This window comes from Kogia breviceps, chromosome 9, assembly GCF_026419965.1.
Source record: "Kogia breviceps isolate mKogBre1 chromosome 9, mKogBre1 haplotype 1, whole genome shotgun sequence".
NCBI lineage: Eukaryota > Metazoa > Chordata > Mammalia > Artiodactyla > Physeteridae > Kogia > Kogia breviceps.
Genome location: NC_081318.1, coordinates 61,377,562 through 61,394,367, shown reverse-complemented (window position 1 = coordinate 61,394,367; position 16,806 = coordinate 61,377,562). Strand labels below are relative to the sequence as shown.

The following is a 16,806-nucleotide window of genomic DNA, read 5'->3' as shown; positions in this document are numbered from 1 at the left end:
CCAACAATGTGCTATACAGATCCTGAGATTATTATGCCCAATGATAACCTGTGTGGATCCCAGAGGTTACTGTGTCCAAGGATATATCATGAATTTTCAGAGGTCACCCTTGAAAGCAGCTCAAAACAGGATAATCTGGGGGAGCTAATCCAGTCCTAACCCCAAATATCTGGTACAAATAATCCAAAGGTCTGTGCTAGAGCTCTGTGGGAGGCTACCCCAGTCCTTGTGGCTCATAGAGATGCCATGTCAAGTTCTAAATGCCACCAGAAACCTTGCTCAGCTTTGATCTTCTCACCTGGTATTCTGCTTCCCTGCTGCCCGCCACTCAGTATGCCAAGTATTAAAACTGGGTGTAGTTATGGAGGTTATTCATTTAGGATTATGCCAAGAACCCAGGAATGCCTGAGAGTTACTCCAAACCCCAGCTCCCCACATCCACAAGAATACATACAGAGAACAACAGCAAAGGACAGCAAATCTCATCATTGTCTATACTTGAGTCAAGTGCCAAGGCTGAGCTCTCTGGCAAGTATGACTGAACTGCATAGCATCTTTTGGTCCTACGCTAGTTCATCCTAAATAGCTTCTAACCAAATGGCATCTAGCACATTCCTTAGTGCCTTGGGAAAGTAAGCAGAAAAAGACACTCTTTTATTCATTTACTCACTCACTGATTCGCTCATTCATTCATACAATTACTGTCTACTGCATGCCAGGCACTGTCTCTGCATTTATGAAGCTTATTTTCAAGTGGAGGACAGACTTAAGAGTCATGTAAATGTCAAATAGAAATTAATCTGTGAAACATATGATGTGCTCAGTACTATGAAAAAAGTCCATTGTGCCAGTAGAGCATGTAGTAGAGAAAACACAGCAAGAGAGTGCAAGTCATCAATACTATGGAAGATCGTGATTGTTTACAATTATCCTTTCTTTCTCTATCCTTGCCATGCTTGCTGTAGGTAGGGTGTACTTTCCTGCACATTTGACTCTGGGCTTAGTTATTGATTTGCTTTGGCCAATGGAATGTGCACAGATGTCAGGTATGTCATGACTGAGCAGAAGCTTTAAATGTGGTTGCTTGCTTTGGCCCTGTGCCTCTTCCTCTGGACCTTCACCAAGAAACTAGCATGCCTTCACCTTTGGTCCCAGAATAAGAAGATGCATAGAGCTGAACTGAGGCCAGGCAAGCCCACTTGAACCAAACTAAGCTTGCTGAGCCCAGCAGAGCTGGAGCCATCGATAGCCCTCAAGTCATGTGGGCAAGAAATCAATGTTTGTTGCTACCAGCCACTTAGATTTGGGATTGTGCGTTACCACTATAAGAGTTGACAGATACAAATCCCTACTCTCAGGCTTGCCTTGGCTGTCTATGGCAGGCTGTAGACCCTGGCCTGGCTGACATGTGAGAGAAGAGAGAGGCTGTAGGAGATGGCTGGGTCTTTTCCCATGTAGGAAAAGGCTCTGACATGACTACTGTTGCAGCTTCTTAGAAGAGGAAAGAAAGAGAGAGAGATAGACAGTTTTGCTTCCAGCTAAGATGGAGTAATATGGACCAGATTTATCCTCATTCTTGAAACAACTAAAAACAGACAACATTTAGGAAATGACACTTTGTAAAACATGTAAACCAGTCAAGGAAGGACAGTGAGCCCTGATAGGCAGGAAAGAAAATGAAGTGAGCCCTGCAATTGCCCCAGTCTACTGCACTGGCAGTGTTTCCAGGCCACAGTGCAGAGAGAGGGAACCAAGGTAGGACCTGGCAGATTCCCTGGGATGAGCCCTAAGAGCTCAGAAAGACCAAGGCGGCTAGAATTCTGAGGATGAGGACAGAGATCTGGACAGGAGAGAAGCTCACAGGGTGCAAACTTGGAAGGTCTATGGAGGGTTCGCCCTGAGTATTCAGCTAGGTACTGGTGAGTGAATGCACATGCAGAAACTACCCAAACCTAGGAACTGAGCCAACTGAAAAGATTAAAGGTAACAGTGTCAGGTGCTAACTTTGGGCCGGGAGCAATCAATGCCTGACACACCAGCCAGAATGGAAAACCTCAAGATTCACTCAGTGTTTGGTAAAGTACATTCTGGACCATAAAATAACTGCCAATAAATTTAAAAGAATTCAATTCATATAAAATATGTTCTTATCACAATGAAACTAAGTTATAAACCAATAGCAAAAATATATTTGGAAAAACCTCAAATAGTTCCAAACTCTAAAACTACTTCTAGATCCATAGGTCAGTAAAGAAATCAGAGGAAAATTAGAAAGTATTTTGACCTGAATAAAAATAAATACAGGATGTATCAAAATATGTGGCATGCTGGGGCTTCCCTGGTAGTGCAGTGGTTAAGAATCCGCCTGCCCATGCAGGGGACATGGGTTTGAGCCCTAGTCCGGGAAGATCCCACATGCCGTGGAGCAACTAAGCCCATGCACCACAACTACTGAGCCTGAGCTCTACAGCCCATGAGCCACAACTACTGAAGCTCATGTGCCACAACTACTGAAGTCTGCGCGCCTAGAGCCTGTGCTCTGTAACAAGAGAAGCCACCGCAATGAGAAGCCCTCACACTGCAACGAAGAGTAGCCTCCGATCGCTGCAACTAGAGAAAGCCCACGCACAGCAACGAAGACCCAATGCAGCCAAAAATAAGTAAATAAAAAATCTATTTAAAAAAAAATTTTAATAAATAAAAATAAATAAATTGTTCTAAAAAATTTTTTGTGGCATGCTACTAAAGCAGTATGTAGGGGAAAATTTGTAACACTAAATGACTATTAGAATAGAAGAAAAGTCCCAAATCAATGACTTAAGCATCCAACTTAAGAAACTAGAAAGGAAGAGAAAATTAAACCTAAAATAAGTCAAAGAAATAATCATTACCAGAGGAGAAGCTAATGAAATAGAAAGCAAAAAATAAATGGGTATATACTTATTTCAAAACTTAACAAACTGTACACTTTAAATCGTTTCAGTTTATTGTATATCAATTATACCTCGATGAAGCTATTTAATATTTTTAAAAGTATCTTGGAGTTGGGGAGGAAGGAAGGGAGAATGAATGAATGAGCTGACCCTTCCACAGCTTGAGTGAGAGAGATAGAGAACCTCTCCAGAGACTAGAAATCACTTATGTGCTTGGCATTTTAATAGTTTAATACAAATTACCTCTCGGTAAATGTAGGCACTTTGGTGACCTGAGCGTGATTAATCAACTTAGCATCCCTTATTATTCAGGGGAGGAGCTGGGGTTTAAGATGTAGATCTTAACCTCCCCTTACATTACTGAACCCATAAATGAGCTGGCATAGTTTCAGTTGTAATTTCAAGTCCTCTGAACCCCAGCCTTACTCCTGTTGTTCCTGCTTCTGTTTACGGCATCACCACATATCTTCATCTTCAGATCTTACCTTCGTTTCACATTCCATAAGTCACTGAGTCCTACCAGTTAAACCTCAAAAATCCTGTTTCATCATTCTCTCCCCACCTTATGCTCCACCCATTCTGCTTAATAATCCCAAATGTACTAGGTTGGGTTTGTTTTTGGTATTTTGCCTTTTTGTCTTCACACCTGCTGCTTCCTCTGTCTCTTTTCTACATGGCAGACTCCTACATATTCTATAAGACTTAGTTTAAATATTGTATCTTTGATGAAGTCTCCCCCAACTTCCAAGAAAAATGGCCCCCTTTTGTTTGACCCCCAAATAATACTGCCCTAATGGCATCTACTAATGGCACAAGAAACACGATAACTGTAACCTGGGCAGTGAACTTGGACTCCTACAGTGGTTTGGGCTTGAAGAAGTCACAGAAATGCTAGTGTAAAGAGGAAGAAGCATGAAGAGAGAGGGACTGCTTACATCAGAAGCTGCAGTACCATCTTTCTTGGGGACACCTAGACACTAAGAGCATTTTCAGAAATACAGCAATAAAACATGAAAAACAACCATTTTTCTTAGAATAGACATTAGTAGAAAAAAGAACTATGTTCTGAGGATTTAGAAGCCTGCCATTATCAGCCCTACCCATGTAGGAAAGAAATAATTAGCTTACTGGGGAACTCCCTGGCGGTCCGCTGGTTAGGACTCTGCACTTCCACTGCAGGGGGCGTGGGTTCGATCCCTGGTCAGGGAACTAAGATCCTGCATGCCATGCCACACTGCAAAAAAAAAAAAAGAAAAGAAAGAAAAAGAAAAAATAAATAATTAGCTTACTGACAGAGGGACTTGTGTCATTGCAATGCAGACTATAACTAGGCTTTTTAAATGGGGGCTCATGCAGCAGGGACAAGGAGAAGACTGGTCATTTACTTCCACTGGCCAGTGTGGCCAAAAGCTAATTGAAAGCCCATGTACATTCTTTTCTGTTACTGTGGACATTACAATTCATTGAAATAAATATCTGTCACTGTGGTAGAAACAACCTGGTGTAAGAAATGGAAGCCAGGAGACAAATTTCCTAATTCAGCTCTACTAAAAATATTTGCAACGGATTTATCTGGTTTGTTCGATAAAGAAAAACAATTTTAAATATCTTAAGATAATGATGCTTTTAAACTTTACTCTATAGATAATATTTATATTTCCACAATCAAAAGGCTCTGGCAAGTAATTTTTAAAAGTGGCATTTAATCAGAGGAGCATGTCCAAACAAGAAGCGATGTCCTTTTTTCCCCCCGGCAGCCTTGATTCAGTTAACAATTAAATTTTTACTGAATGTTGACTATATTTAGAGTACTGAATTAGGTGTTGTTTGGACTGAAAAAGTTAAAAAAAAATTGTACCCACATTGAGCCTACATACTAAAGGAGTACATTTAAGTCCACATGTTGACAGCAAAATTTCAGAAAACCCATCATTGTTAGGGAATGTTGGGTGCTACCCAAATGAACTTTTCTTCTAAGGTAAACTTTTTTCACTCAATACCAAAAATTTATTCTAACTTAAAGAGAAAAACAATACTGGAGGTTTTTATGAAGTGTATATATTACCCATTAGTAAGGAAATCCAAAAACGTTGCTATACTAGTTAAGAATCTTTATTTATAACTCCAAGGTTGACTTAACTGAATCATTTGAGAAATACCTTTGGGAGTTCTGGATGAACCAGACCTAGACTTTTCTTCTTAAGACTTACATCCTAACTGACATAAAGTTCATGTTTCTCATCCTAAATCTTAGCAGAAGTTTATCTTTTACTAGTCATTACCAAGTCTAATGACTTCATTTTACAAATGCCAGACTCAGTTCCTGGAGGTGGAATGCTCTGCTCAGTCACTTAGCTAGTTACTTTAGCTAGTTAATCTGGTTAGTCCTACAGCTAGTTATATAGCAATGTTACTACTCAAAACCAGTTCTTCTAACTCCAAGGGATGTGTTCCTCTTGCTTTACCTGCCCCCCGCTGTTGCTCAGGGTGTCTAGAAATGGGGTAACTGGCCTGTCAGGAGCCCTTCACACACAACCCACGCCCAAAGGCTGGTCCAGTTCTGGACCAGTCTCAGGCTGCTGTCCATCCTGTGGTTGGTTAAGGCCTCAGAGTCGGATAGTAAAGAAACAGTCATTTCCAGCCTTCCTGGCTCTGAGTAATTCCTGGGTTGCATGTATCCAGGAGGGCGGATGAGTTGAGTTAGACATGTGGGTTTGGTCAAAACTGGGCAGTCCAGTTACCATAACAGAAACTCAACTTTTATTCTTTTCTGCACAGGGCATATAGGAATGCATTAGAAATATAAGTCAGACAGCAGTAGCAACTTGTGAAACTGCTGTGGACTATTCACAGAGTGCCTCTTAGGGTTGAGTTGAAACTGAAGAGCTGTTCAAAGGTGTCTTTAAATTTTAAATCTACACTTAATCAAACTCCTACCTCCCTTCTTCACAGTATCAGGTCCAAATAGGCCCTTTTTAGTCCTCTGGGGGCAGACTATATATCATTTAAGAGGGATCCAGTTTCATGGGGCTTAATACCTATTTTTATACATGATGCTGTAGGTATTGTTTTACCATTACCACTGACTCTTATTTGTAAAACACTGATTCCTCTTCACACTGATACCAAATGTCATCTGTAATTTTCACAACGCAATTTCTTCTATTCAGCAGTAACTCCAGACCCCTTAAGAATTTGCCTACAGGTCCGCACTCCAACATTAGGGAAGAAAACTGATACATCTCAGACGGGAGCCCAAAGGTCTCAGTAGGTATTAATATGGTTGGTGAGGGCGGGCAAGGGTGGTCCACCAAGTATTTCATATCTTCCACCAGGCTACAGAATGAGGGACCAAGAGCTTGCTTTGTTTGGGGGTAGGGTGGATGCTCCCTGAGAAGACATGTCCCATAAGAGACAAAGGGTGACCATACAGCAGACCAGGTTTGGTCTCCTGTGTCTCAAACTCATAACCAGTGTTCATCTCTGTTGGGAGTGTGGCTGGTCTTCAAGGGAGTCCAGAACTAATTGCACTGATCAACTCAATGCTCAGGGTACTGCCCAGCTCCTGGGTCTTTGTCACATAGGGGACAGTGCTGGCCTTCTGTCCTCATGTGACACAGAATCCAGGTCTCCTTACTCTCAACCCAGTGCCCTGTCCACACTGCCTCCGTCCACCGTTGTGCCATGTGTGGCTACTTCGGTGACCCCAACGAGAAGAGAATAAAATGACTCCTAACATATTAGAATGTCTGCTCAACATCATACATAGGCAATACACTGAAACACTTATTACACCCACCTTCTCATGGCAAAAGGACATTTATGTTTCCATGATGCATTTGGATTAAAAAAAATTTTATCCACGTGCCTTTCAATTGATTCCCTCACATCCCCTGCAATTACATATGAGCATAAACTTAAGTCTTCTTTAACCCTTTTCAGAACACAAAAAGCAAAGCCAAAACACCACCAGCTTGGAATCCCTGCTTCCTCTTGTATCCTTTAGGAAAGAACTAATCTCTCTGAGTCATAATTTCCTTCCTCTCTCCATATACATGGAAATGATCTACCAACCATTTGGTGGCTTGTTTCCTAGCCTCATAAAGAGCAACAGAGTCATGGTTACTTCTGCCAAATCTGTTTCTTTGTAATCATATTACTAGTTAGACTCTTTCAGATAGCAAGGAAGAAGCTCATCAGTGTCATTTACAGGATGGTATCCACAGGGAGGGCAGATGCTGAGGAAGCCATCTCTCAGCCCAGAGTCTGTACCCATCTCAGCACTTCTGAGACTAGGTTGTCCAGAGAGCCAGGGGGAGAACAGAAGTCTTGTCAGTCAAAATACAGAAGCAGTGCTGGTGATTCAGATGTGTGGCGCTATCTACTCATCTATTTCAGTGGCTGTTTGAGCAATGTTTTTTGTTCAAGGTCGAGAAAGCATGAAGCAATTAGTGGTATTTGGAAAATGATTATGAACAAATGAGGCTGCTCTCACAAGCCACGGGTCCTTACACATTCTTTTTATATGTGTGACATGAAGGTCACAACTTAAATTAGTCACAACTAATTTTCACACCTGTCTTGGAAATTCTGGAATATCGGGGCCAACTGTGAGTCCAATTTGCAGGAGGACATACTCATACTCCTGGGAGAAAAGGCAAAGGCAACCTCAGAGGTGATGGTCAGATTCCTGGGGGTGTGGTGACTCGACTGAGCAGAGGATGCATTCAAGGTGGTGCCCAAGTCTTCCTCAAGGAGAATCAAGGGGCAGTTAAGCAACTCGGTCAACCTGTAGGTTCTGTAGTGGCGGAGATGGGGAAGGACAAACCTGGTCAGAGGTCATTGGGAAAAGCTGAGGGTCAAAAGCTGGAAACACTATCCACAATGGTCATTATCAAGGATGACAGGTCCACAGAGTCTAGGGTTAGGATCACACTAGATCAGATTGAGAGCAGGACAGGAATAAGGGAGGGGAACGTGATAGTTGCTGAGTCCAGGGAGTTGGCTGTTAGCAGGAAAGCATCAGGTGGCTTGGTTAGAGCCACTCAAAGAGCCAGAGGCAGGACAGCCCAACAGCACTAACAGTGAAAGGTCTGTTCTGTGTGACACTGTTAATAACCTTCAAATGCTCTCTGGCCTGGTTTCTAGGACATTCTGGCTAAGTGAAATGTCTCTAATCATGAGGCAATATCCTCAGCACTCCCAATCCCCGGACAGTCTTTGTGGCAACTGGACAGCAAGTGGCAGTCACAAGAGGAGGGAACATATGAACGTACAGGTGGTAGCAGGTGTTGCTAGGAGGTCAATAAACAATGACAGGAATGTGGCTACATGCTGCCAGTACAAAAAGACCCAACAGCCACTAAAATTGTAAGTAGCTCTTTGCAAGAAACTGCTCTCAGCAGGAAACCCCTTTCTTCATCACTTTAGCAAAGCTATATTGTAACTAACTTCTAACCAGGCACCCCCAGAAACCCCTATATTCTACTCATCTCTGGCTCAAGCATACCTTTCAAATCTCTTGGTCACACAACACTTTACCTAATTTGTCGGTTCTTTCGTAGATCAAAGAAGTAGAAATGAAGAATAGGTAATTAACAGAAGGACAGATCTCTTCCCCAGCTTCCCCTTCAGTAATCTCCCGAACAAATTGTGTGACCAAACGGTGTGAAGACGATAGCATCTATTCTTTTTAATGGCTGAGTAATAGTCCATTGTATATATGTACTATACCTTCTTTGTCCATTCATCTGTCGATGGACATTTAGGTTGCGTCCATGTCTTAGCTATTGTAAACAGTGCTGCAGTGAACATTGGGGTACATGTACCCTTTTGGACCATGTTTTTCTCAGCCATTAAAAAGAACGAAATAGGGACTTCCCTGGTGGTCCAGTGGTTAAGACTTCGCCTTCCAATGCAGGGGGTGAGGTTTCGATCCATGGTTGGGAAGCCAAGATCCCACATGCCTCATGGCCAAAAAACCAAAACATAAAACCAGAAGAAATACTGTAACAAATTCAATGAAGACTTCAAAACTGGTCCACATGGAAAAAATCTTTTAAAAAAAAGAATGAAATAAGGCCACTTGCAGCAACATGGATGGACCTAGAGATTGTCATACTCAGTGAAGTAGGTCAGACAGAGAAAGACCAATATCACATAGTATCACTTGTATGATGAATCTTAAAAAAAAAATGATACACATGAACTATTTACAAAACAGAAACAGACTCACAGACCTAGAGAAAGAATTTATGGTTACGGGGGGAAGGGTGGTGGGAAGGGATAGTTAGGGAGTTTGGGACTGACATGAACACACTGCTATATTTAAAATGGATAACCAGGGACTTCCCTGGTGACTCAGTGGTTAAGAATCTGCCTGCCAATGCAGGGACATGGGTTTGAACCCTGGTCCAGGAAGATCCCACATGCTGCAGAGCAACAAAGCCTGTGCACCACAACTACTGAGTCTGTGCTCTAGAGCCCGTGAGCCACAACTACTGAGCCCATGTGCCATAAGTACTGAAGCCTGCACGCCTAGAGCCTGCATTCCATGAGAGAAGCCACTGCAATGAGAAGCCTGCGCACTGCAACTAGAGAAAGCCAGTGTGCAGCAACAAAGACCCAACGCAGCCAAAAATAAATATAAATAAATAAACTTTTTTTAAAAAAATAAATAATAAAAGGCATATTTGGAGCTTACTGTATAATAAATTAATTAATTAATTAAATGGATAACCCACAAGGACCTACTGTAGAGCACAGGGAACTCTGCTCAATACTATTTAACAACCTAAATGGGAAAAGAATCTGAAAAACATACATGTACATGTGTAACTGAATCGCTTTACTGTACAGCTGAAACTAACTTAACATTGTTAATCATCTGCACTCCAATATAAGGTTAAATGTTAAAAAAAAGAAGATAGCACCTAGAGGAAGATCACAAGGAGTCGATGTGCCTGCATGCAGCAGGGGATGGAGACGACTCTGACCCCCACCTCTCAGTGATTAACTGAGATGCCTCCCCTCCTTCCCTTCACACCTTTCAAGTCCGAGCAGACTCTTTGGAGGTGGTTTCTGAGGAACACCGAGTCCACCATCTCCCCAGATTGCCAGCATCCCGATTAAAGGCAACTTTCCTTTGTACCAACGTTCATGAGTTTGATGCGGTGCCTGCATCCCCAAGCGTGGAATTCCTCCGCCTCCCGCAGTCCTCTCCACTCTCTCCCCTCCAGCTCCAGCACACAGCGCCTTCTCCCAGGGCTGGCACTGTGGCCTTTGATCATATAAATCCTACCCAGCCGCTCTCCTGCAAGGAATCATTCAGTGGGTTCTCACAACCCACACACCAGGGCCCGGCCGGCACCGACTCCCGCCTGCCTAGTGGAGACGTTCACGTTTCCTCCTGGTCACACCCCATGCCCTCCAGCCCACTGGCAGCCTTTCTGTCCCTCCACAGACTGAGTTCTTTCCCATCTCAGAGGATCTTTTCTGGCTCTTCTGCAACCGCGAAGGTTCTTCCTCCAGCCGTTTGCAAGGCTGGTCCCGGCTTCATCTCCCAGGGCTCAGCTCACGTGACCTTCCCCGACCTTCCCGTGTAGTCGCCCTCCCCCACCACTGCCTTTTTATTACCTTCGCCAACCTCCTCACAAGGTTTGTTTACTTCGTGTTATCTCTTCTAGGGGCACGAGCCTTGCCTGCCTTGCTCACTGTATCGCAGTGTCCTGTGCATAACAGGTGCTCCAATAAATTTGTCTAAGTTGAATGGATGGATGAAAGAATTCTCAGTTGGGGGGTGGGGGTATGGGAGGAGAACGACCGGCAGTACTGTGCTTTGTTGAAGGCATTCTGAACCATTACCACCTCACTCTTCATCCCTGGGATGGGGCCCATCCCCCTGTCTCTCTGGTTGCCTCTAGGCCCTTCCTTTTCTTATTATCTTATCCAGCTGAGGGACCAGAAGAGGCAGCAACAGCTGGTGCAGGCTTTGAGCATAGAGGGAGCAGGTTCCCAGGTGCCATGTGAAGGGACCCGCAAGAGCTCTCTGACCCTAAAATATCCATTCCATCTACTTGCCAGTACCATCTTTTTTTTTTTTTTTTTCCCCCTGGTACGCGGGCCTCTCACCATTGTGGCCTCTCCCGTTGCGGAGCACAGGCTCCAGACGCGCAGGCTCAGCGGCCATGGCTCACGGGCCCAGCCGCTCCGCGTCATGTGGGATCTTCCCGGACCGGGGCACGAACCCGCGTCCCCTGCATCGGCAGGCGGACTCTCAACCACTGCGCCACCAGGGAAGCCCCCCTTTTTTTTTTTTAATTTAGTTGTAATTGACGTTCTGTGTGAAATTCTTCTATTAGAGTTACAAACTTGCCTGTCGGCTAAGACATTGCCTCCTGAGTCCTCCTTTTTTCAAATGTAGACAGCTCTGGTAAGGGTAACACAAAAAGTTGTCCCAGCTCCCTGCCATTAAACACACAGAGCAGGATCCTGCCTGGGACTGAAGCAGAACCAGCGGCTCCCCTTTGCCAGATATAGAAAGTCCCAAGGGGCCACCACTCCTACCCTAACAACGTGAACAAGCCTGATGAGGTACAAAATCATCTTTAAAAACAAAACGTTTGAAGCAAGTGGTGAACAGAATCCAAGTGAAGCCCGAGGAAGCCCAGGGCTGCCAGTGAGACTGACAGAGGCCCCTCCCACACAAGCTGGCAGCCAGCTTTAAGGGCTTAGCCTCGTCTGACTTCTCTGGGAGGCCTCCTCCTCCACAAGCATTAACAGTAACAGGGATGGATCAGATAATAGCCCTGAACCTGCCAAACCTGCCTCACAGGGTAATTATGAAGACGGAGTGGGACAGAGGCTGTAATCTGTCCTGAGCTATGTAAACATAAGCATCGACAGGGACTTTAGCAGCTCAGCCCGGGGCCATTCCTTCCTCTGCTTCACAAATTACATTCAAGAGTTTCCAACGAGAGAAAAACTCGACCCCGGTGGACACCACTCAGAACCAGCACAATGTCAGCTGACATTTTAGGTCTAACTACCAGTGTTTGCAGACGACACTTTGAAAATCACTCTCTTTGAGAGGGGACACGATTCCCCCTTCTGCTCTTGGGTTTCTCAAGTCTCCTTTGTCCCACGCGCAATCCTACACACATGTACACACAAGACACACACACACCCTTTCCTCCGCTAGGGTTCTAAAGTCAGCCCCACTGACCTGAACAAGGATCAGTCTTGAGCAGGAAGCCAGTGCGAATCGAGGTCGACCTATGAACCTGGCCACGCCCTGGCGGACTGAAGGGTTGGGCCAGCATTTCATTATGAAAGTCTTCTGTAAACCTGTGCTGGCTCTTGCGCAAATCCCCCAGCTCTTTGACACAGGTGTTTTGACTTGGTAATGCAAATCTAGACCTTTAAATGAATCAGGTGTTTTCACTTACACCTGAAATTTTTGCTATTGATTTTCTTGCTTTCCTGGGCTTGGTTTTCAAGCCCCTAAAAGACATGAAGCTTTCTATTTAGTAGCTAAAGCTCTGTAAGAGTTGATTTTTATTGGGGCCCATGAATTCTTTCCCACAGCCTTGATCTAATCCGGGTCCCAGAGATGTACTTCATTCACATTTACTACGAGAAGCAAAACCAAAGCAGCTCACTGACAACTGAAGAAAAAATATCAGGTCATAAAGGAAGGACAGGAGTGGGCGCACTTTACAGATGAAGAAAGCAGAGTTTGAAGATAGCGCCAGTCATTTGGCCAAAGGCATACCGTTATATAGGACTAGCAGAGATGGTCCTAGAACCTGTCTCCAGCCCCACATTATTCCCACCGTGTGCGGTGATAAGGGCTGCTCTGGAAGGAAGAGCCAAGGTGAAGACTGCACAACTAGTATATCACTTAGGATTAGGTTTAGTTGTCAAGTAACAGAAAACAAGTAATTAATTAATTTAAAATATATAGAGTTTTTATATATTTCCACAAAAAAAGAAATAAAGGGGTAAATAGTCCAAGCCTGGCGTGGAGGCCCTATAATGTCACTGGGCCATCTGGGCTCCTTCCGGCTTCTCTATCCACCTTCCTTAGGGGGTGTCCACTGTCCTTTTGTCATCAGGATGACTCCCAGATTTCCAGCCATTATATCCGTGTGTCAGGCAGGAAGAGATGAACTAAGGGAAACAGGCACTCAAGCCAGCTAAGTTAGTCCACTCTAAAGAACTTTCTAAAACTCACCATTCCATGCCTTCTGTTTGTCCTTATTTGGCTAGAACTGTGCCATAATTACTTCTAGCTTCAGAGGAGGTAGACACATCACCACCCTGGATAAAACTGGGGTTCTGTCAGTAAGGAAGGAGAAAACCTCTTCCACAGGAAACTAGCAGTCTCCCTCACGGCGAGGGTGGGTTTTTGGTGCCACCAGGGATCGATCCTATTCTATCACATGGGATGAAACACGGAGGAAGAAGCCAAGTCCTGTGGAAAACCCTCAGGCCTCATTTTACTTAATCGCTTTCAGCCTTTCCAACACTTGATCACTCCCTCCTTACTAAGCACCTATTTTTCCTTTGGCTTCCAGGAAACCATATCCCAGTTTTTTCTTAGTGTCCTTGGCTAGGTCCTCTTTGCCTTCTTGACCTCTGACACTGGGTGAATCCAGGGCTCAGGCCTCGGATGGCTTCTTGATCTAGCCTTCTCCCTGGAGGTCTCATTCAGCCCCTAACTTTATATACTCTTTATATGCTAAAGACTCCCCAATTTTTATCTCTAGCCCTGTCCTCTATCTTCTGGTCTCTTCTATCTGTGCCTGAAATCTCCCCTTAGATGTTTCACAGGTCTCTCAATACTAACAGGTCCAAAGCCAAATTTTGTATTCAGGCACCCAAACTGATTTCTCCCCAGTGTTCTCCATCTGCAGAATCACACCACCGTTCACATGTTCATGCCCAAAGCCTCAGTGTCATCCTCAACTCCTCCCACCCCAATGCCAGACCTTCAAACTGCATCTGGAATCTGACCACCTCTCACCAAGTTCAGTGCCGCATTCCTGGTCCAAGCCATTCTCATACCATCTCTCAGCAGGTATATGCAACCGTCTCTTAACCGGTCTCCTTGTGTGATGATTAATTCTATGTGTCCACTTGACTAGGTCACAGGGTACCCAGATATTTGGTTAAACATGTTCTGGATGAGATTAACGTTTGAGTTAGTAGACCGAACACAGCAGATTTCCCTCCCCATTGCGAGTGGGCCTCACGCAATCCATTGGAGGCCTGAAGAGAACAAAAACGCCAGAGCAAGAGAGAATCTGCTGTCTCAGCCTGTCTTCAGGCTGGGACTTTGGTCTTCTCCTGACTTTGGACTCGGACTTGGGATCTCCGGCTTGTTACTGCACATCATGGGACTTCTCAGCTTCCATATCCATGTGAGCCAATTCCAAACAAACGAACAAATAAATAAATTCACTCATTCATTCACTCCTTCTATTGGTTGTTTCTCTGAAGAACCCAGACTCCTACACTTTGCTTCATTCCTTCTCTTCTATAGTCGATTTTTCACACTGTAGCCAGAGTGAGACTTCTAAAATGTAAATCAGATTATGCCCTTTTGCTCAAAGCTAGCCAATGGCTTATTGCATATACATTATCTTCTCTAACTGCAACTCTATTCTTTCCCTCACTCATGCCTCTCCAGCTATGCTGACCTGCTTGCTGTTTCTTACACACACCAAGCATATTCCTACCACAAAGCCTTTGCCCCTGCGGTTCCCTATTCCTGGAGCACTTTGCCCTCAGATTTCCACATTGCTCGTCTCCCCAGGTGATTCAGGTTTCTGCTCCAATGCTGTCTCTTCCAAGTGACCGTTCCTGCTGGCTGATCTTATCATTCTTCATCCTCTTAATCTGCCTTATTTAATTTTCATAGCACTTATCAGTACCTAATATTATGGTATATACTGATTTACTTATTTTTTTATTTACCTGTCTTCTCCATGATAATGTTTACTCCATGAAAGCGGGGATTTTGTTTTGTTCAGCACTACTTTATCCCCAGTGCCTGGTTATGTAGTAAATTGCAATGAACTGAATATTAGTGCCTCCCTACCAAATTCATATGGTAAAGCCCTAATGCCGAGTGTAATGCTATTAGGAAGTGAGGCCTTTCAGAGGTAGAGGGGAACAAAATTTGCCACCCTAAAATATCTCTTTGGCATGTGGATTATTTCGAGCCGAAAATAATCAAAGCCCAAAAGTCTCAGGAAGAAACTTTGACTTTCCCCCTAACTGCTATCACCTGTAGATTGAGGACTTGTTCCGGGAAGGGAGCTATCACCATAGATAACTACAGTATGAACTAGGTGTGTGAACAGAGAAGAACCTAGCAAAGTCTGTTTATTAAAATTCCTCTCTGTGTCTCATTGTCTCTGCAGGGCCTAGCAAACACCTGTTTACCAAACATTTGCTTTTCCCTCTCCATGTGAATTGCCTCCCTCCCGTTTGAAGCCCCAAACCACTACTCCCAACACCCTCTTTGTCTTTAGCTGAAGATGGTACTTAAGGTGAGGGCTTCAACCATATTGGCAAATTCCTTAGTTTTCCTGGGTCTCTCCCATGTATATATGTTATTAAACTTTGTTGATTTTTTTCCTGTTAATCTGCCTCATGTCATTTAATTCTTAGACCAGCCAGAAGAACCTAGAAGGGTAGAAGAAAATTTCTTCCTCTCCAACAGAGGGAGTTAGGTCATGAGGGAGAGGCTCTCATGAATGGCATTGGTGCCCTTATGAAAAGGACCCCAGAGAGCTCTGTCACCCTCTTTCTGCCAGGCAAGGATATAACAAGAAGACAGCAGTCTGCAAACCAGAAGCAGTCTCTCAGTAGAAACCCACCACACTGGCACCCTGATCTCAGACTACTAGCCTCCAGAGCTGTGAGAAATAAATGTTTGTTGTTTCAACACCCATTCGATGGTAATTTGCTATAGAATCCCGAACTAAGTCATAGACACTCAATGAAGATCGGTTGATTGAAAGAGTGAATCCATAATAGAAAAAAAAAAAAAAAACCCTTTAGTATGCACTAACCATAATATAGCTATACGTTTTTCTTAGGGAGGCTTATACAGGGCTTTAGAACGTTATCCTTTAGCCTACGCAGAAATCCTACGAGACAGGTGGATCCAGTTGGCAAAAACCTAAAAAGAATCCTCTGATGAAAGACATAATATGCCCTATTCATGTTAATACGAATTCCTTCCATCTTAGAATAAACACTGCTGACTCTCAACAATATAATCCCTATCTAGCAAGTGATAGAAATTCTAGAAAGTGAGATGTAAAGGTTTTGCTTTATCTTCCAAATAGCATTGAAAATATAACTCAAGTATAAGCCCAAGAAACATGAGAAAGGGTTATGTTCTAATCCGCATAGACTGTTGCTGACCTTGAATTTTAGTAACTGACTGAAATCCTAACATCAAACCCTCTGTAGCAGGAGGGATAAGGATACCATGGGCTTTCTGACCAAGCTGCTTCTTGAACAGAGATTCAGGGTATTTGTAAGAAAGGTACATATGTAGAGTTGGAATCAGTATGCATGTGGCAAAGTGAGAAATAAGAGCAATTAGCCTATTGGTCATAGTTCCAGAAAAGTCAGTGACCATAGCAAGTCAGGACCTCAATGACAGTGAATAAAACACCCCAGCAGGAGTGGAAAAGCGCTGGAAGAGAAAGTTTCAGAAGATTCATTGTTGTTAAAGCAACAGCAGATACTCTTTCTTAAAGGCTAGTTCACATTTCTCAAGATGGCATGTATAAACATGAAAAGAAAGCACTAGAAAAAAACGTGAACAGGTTTTTTTTTACTATATTTTACA

General features: G+C 43.7%; 1 protein-coding gene across 3 annotated transcripts in view; it reads right to left on the bottom strand.

Moving 5' to 3' along the window:
* Positions 1-16,806, bottom strand: part of MIOS (meiosis regulator for oocyte development) — a 325,043-nt gene that overhangs the window by 223,046 nt on the left and 85,191 nt on the right. For all 3 annotated transcript variants that reach the window (XM_067042550.1, XM_067042547.1, XM_067042548.1), the window contains exon 2: positions 4,062-4,167. The gene's annotated coding sequence lies outside the window, so the exon portion shown is untranslated. The remainder of the gene's footprint in view (positions 1-4,061; positions 4,168-16,806) is intronic.